The sequence below is a fragment of the Nelumbo lutea genome, chromosome 3 (genome assembly GCF_056320005.1).
Source record: "Nelumbo lutea isolate HS-2025 chromosome 3, American lotus-T2T, whole genome shotgun sequence".
Classification (NCBI taxonomy): domain Eukaryota; kingdom Viridiplantae; phylum Streptophyta; class Magnoliopsida; order Proteales; family Nelumbonaceae; genus Nelumbo; species Nelumbo lutea.
In genome coordinates, this window is record NC_142686.1 from 76,554,028 (window position 1) to 76,565,005 (window position 10,978).

Sequence of the window (10,978 nt, forward strand, 5' to 3'; positions counted from 1 at the left end):
CAAATGGAGCTTTTCAACTTTTTCATCGCGCCTTCGCATGAAAAGACGCATGGGAACATACATCTTAACCAGACAATCTTCAGGTTGCTATGATCTTAATGCAAAAGCTCACATCGTCTTTTTGCTTTCAAGTGTGCCAAAAGATCTTTCTAAAAAGACTGCACCAAATGGCACCAAATTCACTGCTCAATCATAGTCACTGGAATAAGCCTACCCACCTCCTCCTCATTCCAAACTCTGAACATCAAATCCAAAAACACAATCAAAAACATTTTACACAAGAGGAATCTGCTCTCTATTATGTACACAAGAGGAATCTCCTCCATCCTAACCGTCATCTAGTCCCATATCTTCGAACCATTTCCACTTCCTAAAATGCCTCTACTATTCCAGAAACCCTTAATTTGAGTCAGTTCCTCATTTTTTTTTTTTAATTCATTCTCCTTTCAATTTCATTATGGGCTTGGGTTTTAGTCTCGATTGGCTTCACGAAAGGTGTCCGAGTTAGATACTCTCCTCCAGCTATTTCCATATGTAAACAACTCCTCACAAGCTCTGGAACCAATCTCGATGGACGTTTTCACCTCAGGCATCGGCAATGCAAATGTCATCATTCTCAACTCTTTTAATACTATCTTTTGTAGATACTTTATAATGTTGGCACCTTCATCTTGATGATGATGATGATGAAGCTAGTGCTCCTCTTCACCATTGTCGTGCTCATCTACATCATCCTCTTCATTCTCCTCCTCAGTATGGGAAACTGTGACAACGTCGTTGTCGCCATTGTCGTCATCATTATCATCAAGAGGGATAAATTGCAAAGTCAAATAGTTTTGATCTCAACTAGATTGATGGATGATGATTTGGTTCTGAGAGAGACATTTTGAATTCATGTATTTGGCCTTCCTCCACGGAGGGATGTGCATTCCTTTTTTTTTTCTTAGGTTGTGTTTGGTTTTGAGAGAGACATTCCTTTTTTTCAACCAAATTAACGGACAATACAAGAGCTCACACAAAATTGCACTAGTTCTCTATCCACCAGACCCTAAGGTTTGAGAACACACAGGCCGATGCACTTTCAAAGCTGGTTGTCTCTATGAACAACACTCAAAGGACAATCCACATTGAAGACCTACTGTACCCTAGTATAGAGAAATTGACAAAGGTTGAAGCCACACTACTATAGACAGTCAAGCCAAGTTGTATCGACCTTATTATGGAGTACCTATAACATGGAACACTACCCACTGACTGAAGTAAAGCCTGAAAGATCAAGTGCAAATTAGCCCACTATGTCATCATCGAAGACCACATGTACCAAAAATCTTTCACTTAGGGGGTAGGTTGCTCGCTTAGAAAGCGTTTCAACAAGGCTACTACTAGCCCACCATGAAGGAAGACGTCTGATTGGTCTAATAGTGTGATTACTATCAATGCCACACCAACATACCTCGTTAGCATGCACTAACATGTAGTACCTCACTAGTCCATGGTCGTTCACTCAATGGGGAATCGACATTCTTGGTCCTTTCCCACCAACTACAAACAGAAGGAGGTTTCTCATTGTGGCCATCAACTACCTCACCAAGTGGGTGGAAGCCGAACTGCTTGCAACCATTATAGCTTAGAACTACGGTAATTTTTTTATGGAAGAGTAACATCTATCAATTCTAGCTACTTCAAGTGCTGCTCTCCAATGTGCCAAGCTAGGGATCCAACAAATCTTCACTTCCATTGCATACCCTCAAGCCAATGACCACGTCGAGAGGACCAACTAAGCCATCCTCCACGGTTTAAAGGCCCAACTTGCTTGGGCTAAGGGGCAATGAGTGAAGGAACTCCCCAGCATACTGTAGGCATACTGAACTACAAGCAAGACAACAACCAAAGAGAAGTCTTTCAACCTCACCTTCAGCCTTGAGAAGGTCATCCCCACCAATATCGAGGTTCCAACCTTAAAATCAAAGACTTACGATGAGGAAGAAAATGATGATGAACATGGGACCAACATGGACCTAATAGAAGAAGTTCGAGAGCAAGCCTAAGTTCGAACTATGGCCTACCAATGAGCAGCTCTCTACCATAGCGCCCAAATCAAGAAACACTGCTTCCAAGCTAGTGATCTGGTACACTAAAACGGTCATGGTACCCGAACCAGGCTTCGAAAAACTCGATCTGAACTTGGAAGGACCCTATAGAGTGAATAAGGCATGGGAACCCAACACCTATGAACTCGAAACCCTCGAAGGGAGGTCGATATTACATTTAGGCTGAGTTTGGAAGGAGTACAAACACAAATATGTAGAGTGCAAAATCTTATATTTTGTATGTATTTACACTGTACATATTTGCATTTGTACTCTTTCCAAATTGAGCCTTATAATTTTGAGCTCATTAATTCGATTTACTTCATTTTATTTCGATTTATGTCAGTTTGATTTAATTCTCCTAACTTGGTTTGACCAAGGGAACTAAGAAACTTGTTTCGATTTTAGTTAACACTAGGATGAGCAACTCACTTATGCGACTTCCACTTATGCGACCACCAATTAAACAATCTCGCTTAATGCGCTTCTCTTTGTTCTAGCCCAGTTGGGTGAGGACGTCCCTAACTCGACTAGCTCATTTTAATACCTGATTGTTTAATATAGAAAGAAAAAGGAGATTGACACAAGACATCGAACAAAACACTCATTTCATTATTTCTAGAAAAAGGGGAGAGATGTGGTACATTACAAAAAAGAAAGGGAAAAGTAAGAACAAAAGTTGAGCTTGGAGGGGCTCATGATAGATTATATCCTATCTACAAGGGCCAAAGAAATGAGACAGTTTTCAGTTGTCATTAGGGGGCATGTCATCGCCCCTAGTCTCCACTTCCACACCATTGTAGGTCTCCTCTTCCTCGTCCACCTCAGACTTTGCCTCCTCGTCAGCCTTCTTCAGAACCTCTAGGGTGACAACCGATGACTTCACCTTAGGTTGTAGTTTGGAAACAACATTGCTACGAGCTATTGGAAAATCTTGAAGCCCTTGTTCATCAAGGAAGATGCATACTCATCCCAATCAGCTTGAAACTTGGCCGAGGTGGTGTACCCCTCAATCGCCTTAGCCTTGGCCTCCTTCAACTCTTCGTGAAGTTTTGTCCTCTACTTGAACACCTCGGCCTCCTTCTGCTCCAAATTGTTTATAAGAACAGTGACATTCTTCTTGGTGTCAGCCAGTTTCTCTAACAACTCAACCTTCTATCGTCTCTCCTGCTCTAGAGTGGCTAGGCTAGGCTCCAACTTGGCCTTCAGAGCCTCGAGCTCTGCTTTGGCCATCTCTAGTTGTCATCAAGAGTCCTTTTCTTCCTTCCTTGTGACATCATACTGGCGGGAGCTCAAGTTTGTTTTCCCCGCTAGGAATGAGAGGGGAACGACAAAGTAAAGACAAGTACTTACCACAATGAGGTACGAGATGATCTTCCCACCGAGCATGAGAGGGGCCTGGCTGCTCTACTCATGCACGTCATCAAGGAGGATGACCCCTTTACTCAGCTCAAGCGTGGCTCTTTAGTCCTAGACAAAGTGCTTCCCCCTTGTGTTGGTAGAGGGTTTTGATGTACCAGCCCCCTTCATGCTCGAAACTATATGGGTTTCCTCAACGGGACGATCACCTAGACTGACAGGATCTCCTAACTCCCTGGGGCATCCTCCGGCCATTCCTTGACATCGTTGACGTTCATGTGAATGACCTTAGTGGTGACTAGATCAGCTGTCTGGGTTTCCTCTTCAGCAACTCGAGAAAGGTTGTCCTTCGTGACCTTCCTCTTCTTTCCCCCGATGGCACCAATTGGTCCAATGGTGTGATCACTTTCAACACAATGCCAACATACCTCACCAACTTGTCACCGACCTATAGTACCTCACCAATTTGTGGCCGCTTGCTTAGTGGGGAATCAACATCCTTGCTTGTTTCCCACCAGCTACTGGCCAAATGAGATTTCTCGTTCTGGTCGTTGACTATTTCACCAAGTGGGTAGAAGCCAAATCACTTGCAATCATCATAACTCATAACATCTAGAACTTTATCTATAAGTGTGTTTCTTGCCAATTTGGGCTACCTCGGAAGCTGATCTTCAACAACGACGACAAGCAGTTCGCCACCATCAAGTTTTAAGCAAGGGTCAAAATTTTGCAATGTATCGAGTCGTATCGGTTGATACATATTGTTCTGACAAGAGCCCGATACACGGAACGTGTTGAAATCATCTGTTTCTATTACTTTTTGTATGTAGTACACAGATACGGCCCGTATCATTTCAAGTCCCCTTCTTTCAAAAATTTCGTTAATCTATATTTAACTAGCAAGGACTTGTGCGATGCATAGTGTAGGTACCATTGTAAGGCTTAGCAAGGACTGACTTTTCAGTCCAAACGGATGACCCGCTATGCCAAAAAATATAAAAAATTAGAAAAAGAAAAAAAGGCCAAAAACTGTTGTCCAGGTTGATGATTCGACTGCCCAAGTTAGCAGTTCGCTAACCAAATAAACGGTTTTTGGACAAAAAGCGGTTTTGAGGTGGAATAGTGTTCGGTTCCCAATTTTTCCACTTTAACTATCTGGTTTAATCCAATTTTGAAATCATTGTCCCGTCAACCCAATATTCAATTTGATGATAGAAATGATCAAAAGGATATATCGAGTATCAACCACATGGTAAATTTCTAAAAGTGCACTAAATTGTCTTTAATAATCAAAAATATAATTTTATGAAAATTTTGAAAAATTTATTTAAAACTTTATTAAATAATTTATTTTCTTTTAAATGGTTTACTTATAGAATTATACTATTTTATCTTATAATTTATAATATAAACTAACCAATAATTCCCTTTTTCCAATATTATACTAATTTATCTTAATAATTTGTGTAATTATTTGTTCAAATTATAGTTTTCCATTTCCTATAGTCATTTATCTTTAATAATTTTCAATAATTTGCAATAAAAATTACATAATTTTTGAATGGTTTTCTAAAATCTATCAATTGTAATAAAATTTCCTAAATTTTCCAAAATATTCTAATACTTTTCAATAATCATTTAACGCATTTTAAATAAATTTTCAAATACTTTATATCTTTTATTTTTAAAAATGTTATTTTACGAAAATATAGTTTTATGAAAACTTTTGAAAAATTTATTACATTTGTGTAAATATGGGAATTTATTGAATTTTTTTTAAATTGTTATTAAATATATTTTTTTATTTGGTAGTTTAGTAACAAAGTTACACTAATTAATTTTTTATTTTTCAATATAAATTAGTTAATACTTTTATCTTCTAACATTATAATATTTTGTTCCCTCATTTGTATTTAGTTATTAATTATAATAATAACAATAACTAAAATTTTATACTTTTATAATAACCATAGGGAAGGTATTTGTATCTCTCTTTGTTGATTGTTATCTAGTGAAAAGTATGCTACCACATAATTTACCTTGTACCTCCCAAGGAATAGTAATATTAATAGTTCTCTTTAACTAAGTTAATATAGCCAAACCTAAAAGCAAAATGATAAATATCATCAAAATATAATTAAAGACATTTCCAAGGAAATTCCTTGAACTAGAAGAAACCACAAAACCATATGCCCCATCAGTTATATTCTTCATACTTCTACAATCTGACCTGTAACTCATGAAATTTCTTTGGTTTGAAAGTCCTGCCAAATACTTAGCCGTGCAATATAACATATTACATAAACTTCAGAAGGCATTGCATCAAATCATTGACCATTTTTATCAACTTGATGCAACTATGAAATTTGATCAAATGTGCAACCAGCTTGATAGATCACAAAAGTCTTTAGCTACCTGATTATAAGGATCAACATAGAGTAGACCTTGTAAAGCATTACCAGCAGACCAAACAAATGATCAAAAAACTCTCTAATCTCAAATCCTTTGCTGTTGATTTTTGCAGAGCCTCGGAGAGAACCACCTATAGTACTGTTAAAGTGCAGTATGATGTAGTTACTAAACATTGCTGCATAAAAGAAAATTCTCATGCAAAAGAAAATGGAGAACAAAAAAGAAGGATAAGTTCATGTGTATGCCCCTACCCTACCAATGATTTTAGATGTGCATTAATTCAAGAAAATAAAGATTCAAAAGGAACAATTAATTAATTAATTAATTAAAGAATAAATTTTTTCATAATTCAGCCTTACTGGAATTAACTAATTAATTTAAGAAATTGAAGGGTAATGCAAAGAACAAATTAAACAAAAGAAGAGTAAAAAGGAAGGAATAAATTATAAGAAACTTATAGACTGATACCCAAAAAGCACAACAACGATATTAAAAAAGCACTAAAGCACAATAGTGATAACAATGCTAACAGAAATGCTAATTAAACCATAGGGTATTAGGGTACACCACCACGCTCAAGTTTAACAGCAACGGTATAAAGCGAATTAGGAATTGAAAAACTAATGGTATAAAGTACTAAAACACAGATAATCACCCAGAGAAACATCAACTTTGTTGAACCTACGGTACAATGTCTCAAATATCACCTTGGGAAGTAAGGGACGATGGGATACAGAGCAAGATCGTAAACGGGGTTCATTTACAGGGACAATGGGAAGTGACAAAGCAAGATCGTGAAGCAGAGCAACAATAACTTAATTGAACCCACAACGTCTCAAATATCACATTGCCAAGTGAGGGACAATGGGAGAAGAAACAAAGCAAGATCGTGAGTGGTGTTTGTTTCCAGGGATAGATCGGATAATTCATCTTCTTAACCCACATACATGAATAGTGTCAACGATAACCGACGCTGGGGCGACTCTTCAGTGGCTGTTTCTACTTTCTAGCCCATTTGCCCTGGAAATACGTCAAAAAAAGTTGCTGGCAATATGGCATAGAAAAACGGTGAGAAAATGAAAATACAGTCAGGATTAAGAGTCAAAAATGAGAAAAAGAGAGTGAAGAAATAGTACTTATGTCTGAGATTGAAAAATCGTAACCCAATAAAAGTAATCGGCGGTGAGTGAAAACACTACCACCCAAAAACCGACAAAGAGGGTGATCATTCCAAAAGCCATCTAAGTCCAAAATCTGGACGTTCCAACAAAGAGGAAAGTGAGACAGCAACAGCTAAGCATGAAGAGGGAGAGAGATATGTCATTCTGATTCTTTTCCCCGAGACTTTGGTGGGAGGGCGGGAGACGTTTTAGAAGTCCAAACGTATCTCGTCTCTCAATGGTTTGATTATAATTACGTGGGTTAAAAAAATAAGAAAAACAAAAAAAAAAACAGAAAATTAGTATGGCTTCCCGACCTGGGGGAGGGACGGATTTGTGAGATATGGGGTTTGGATTGATAATTTAGGAAAACTCAGGATTTTTTAAGAAAAAATATTTTGTTTTCTTGGTGATTTGTTATGCAATGGAGATGAAATTCTTAGGGTTCAGGGATCAAGGTACGGTGTGGGAAGGTGTTAGGCACCTCACACGCGCCAGGTTGAACCGATTTCTACTTCACCAATATTCAAGGAACATTTAATAATTTTGGGACTTCAAAACTAAAAAAATAATAATAATAAATAAATAAATAGCTTCAAACACTAAATGAAAGAATTAATAGAAATGAAACAAGTATCTAGGAGACAAACAATGTTCTCGCATTTAAGGAAAGAAAAACTAGAATCGGAAGCAAATTAGGAAAGTTGAAACAAAAGAGATTTATCCAATTCATCATGCATGAGTTATCTAATCGAACATGGTGATGCAGAAAAATGAATGCCAAAAAACTATTCCCACCACAGTGCAACAAAAAAAAAATGGAAGGATGCAAAAAAAAGAAAATTGATAAATTATCGATCCGAGAATACAGATGAAAAAAAGACAAAACTGAATAATTAATGAAACCTATTAAATGAATGAGGACTAAATGACCTATGGCGATGGGAAGAGTGATTAGGGATGCCAAATGAAGGGGGTTAGGAATGATGTTCGATGATGATGAAAATGAACTGAAACTGGTTACTGAATATGAGAGCATACGATCGAGTGTTTTATGTGAGATAATAACTATGCTTGCGATCAAACAAATGTGGAATTGATGGATTCGTTTGCTAATACATTTTTGTTTTTAGTGGAGAAACTAATCTAAAAACCTACATAGCTGATTCGATGATCATGCAATCAAATGATAATTAACCTAAGCAAACCTCGAGGGTTGAAATTTCTTTAAAAAAAAAAAAACTGAAATGCAACTACGCAATACAAGTTATGGCTGAGCCCTCCAATGATATTATGACACCTGTCAGCCTCTTGACAACTAAGTGCAGCTTCTTGACAATCAGGTAGTTTGTCACTAGGCAATTTGCTACAAGCAGTTCGCTACAAGTAGCTCACCACTGGGCAGTTTGCCACAGGCAGCTCGCCACATGCAGCTCACCCTCATGTAGCCTAGTACCTTAGAATAACTAGGTGACATCCGGGACTACTTTGACTATAACTTGCCTTTGCTAAGTTGATGGTGTCCCACCAGGCGGCCTGGCCCTGGCGAGAGTTGGCAGCCTGGCCCTGGCGCGACTTGGTCCTGGCACGACCTGGCCCTGGCACGAGCTAGCAGCCTGGCCCTAGCGCGACCTGGTCCTGGCACAAGTTGGCAGCCTGGCCCTGGCGCGACCTAGCCCCGGCACGACCTGGCAGCCTGGCCCTGGCGTGACCTAGCCCCGGCACGACCTGGCAGCCTGGCCCAAGCACCGACCTAGTGGCCTGACACAGGCACCAACTTGACAACCTCGAGGAGCTCACCACCGTACCTCGCATTTTACGGGATTGTGACTTGTAGCGGCTATATTAGCTCACCAACTCCCTGTTCTGATGAGAAGGGAAGTATTACCGTTTTATGACATTTTGTCCACCTAACATGCAACAAGTCCCATCATAGCAGGAATCCAGGAACTGCTCCACCTAACCCACGAGGACTCCAGTATATAAAGGCCTCAGCCCCTAGGGGCAAAGGAGGAGGCAAAGGATGAAGGAAGGGGTGGTAACCCTTGCTCTCTAGTTCTCTCATTCTCTAATATCATTCTTCAAGCTCTTTTTACTAAGTGCTAACTTAGCCATCGGAGTGACCTCGCCAGGTAAACACCCCCGGGTCCTCTGACATCTGGTTCCTTGCAGGCCTCTAAAAGAGCAACAGAGCTCAAGGTAACTCACCACCAGTCATCTCATCAAGGTAGCTGACCTCCAAGCAGCTCATCAAGGTAATTTACCTCCAAGCAGCTCATCAAGGTAGCTCACCACCAGGCAGCTCATGAAAGTAGCTCACCTCCAAACAACTCATTAAGGTAGCTCACCACCAGGTGGCTTGGCACCAGGCAGTTTGCCACTGGGTAGCTCGCCACCAGGGAGTTCCACTTCAGCCTCTGAGTCACAGGCCACTTGGTAGCAAACGAGATGACAAGGTACTTAGCCAAAAAATTTATACATCATGAAAAAATGATACATGATTAGAAACAGTTACATCATTTGGCGGCGTCTATGGGAATATGCTACAAAAAGCAAAGTTCTCATCCTACAAACAGCTAAGTCCTCTTCTCCCAAAAAATTAAGTCCTCATCTTTTTAGAAATTGAAGCTCTCGCTTTGTAGTTTTCATTTTTTATGAACTCAAAGAAACTAAAGCTCTCGCTTCATAGCTCTAAGACGCCCCCCCGGCGTTCTAACGTGGCTTGCGCGCGACCTGGCACAGTCTGAGCGCGGCCTAGTAGCCTGGCATATGCACCGACCTGGTGCGACCTAGCATAGGCACCATGGCCCAAGCGCGAACTTACGAACTGAAAAGGCACCATGCTCATAAACAAGTAAGAAAGTTCTAGCTCTCAGATTGTGATTTCTTGCTCATAGCCTACTATGAGAGTACTAACTTAGCCATTGGAGTGACCTCATCGGGTTAGCCACCCCGGGTCCTCTAACATTTAGTTCCTTGCAAGTATCTAGAGAGCAACGAATCTCATCAATCCAGCTCGGCACCTGGCCAGTGAAAGAATGGTAGGATCCATTTAATGGACGCCATGAAGATTGCGGAATGGGTGAGCGAATTTCAAAAATTTTCCTACCTTCTTCCAACTAGGAATCACTCCTACTGAAGATGACATAGCTGTATGTGGAACGAAACCAGCAGAGTGCACCCTACACATTGGATCCTTTGCAAGAATCCTCTAGAAACTCAAGAATCCTCTAGAAACTCTGAGCACCAAATCTTTTTCAGTCTTTTCTGCAAGACTGATATCAAGAATTGCTTTCTTGATTTCTTTCTTCTTCAAAGATCGAATCTTGCCAGAAAGAATGGTGGCGGCTGGAGGAGAACTCCTGGGACGGAGATGGCTGAATTGCTTCTTTTCTCTCTAGAGTGTGTATGAGATCATATCTCAATTCGCAGGATGATTTCTTGCACACAACCCCAGGTTCAAAATCTGATTGTTTTTCTCTCTTAGGGTTTCTCCTCTTTTCTTCTTGATTAAGAAACCTCCTAATTAGGAGTTATCCCTATCCAAATCAATATTTGGATAAGGGATGATCTTAATCCTATCTACAGATTAAGTTAGCTTAATCCTGATCTTATCAGGAGGTTACCAGATTCAAATCTAATTTGAATTTGGTCTCCTAGAGTGGATAAGGTTAAAGGCCCAATCCTTTTACTAACTTTAATCCCAGATTCGCCCCATAAATGGGTGATCAAATCAGCCCATCTCGAAATGGGCTTTTGGCCCATTAAGTGTTCAGTGCTTAAATAGTTTCCAATCTGCTGCCCAGTTGGGCTTCTTTGTATGGTGTGGGACCCAAGCATTGATCTACACACCAGCCACATGGGTTCGGCCCAGCCTTTATTACAAGGCTCAGCCGAATTCACTGAAAAACTCAGTAAACCCCTGAGCCCATCACATTGACCCTATGGGCCCAACAC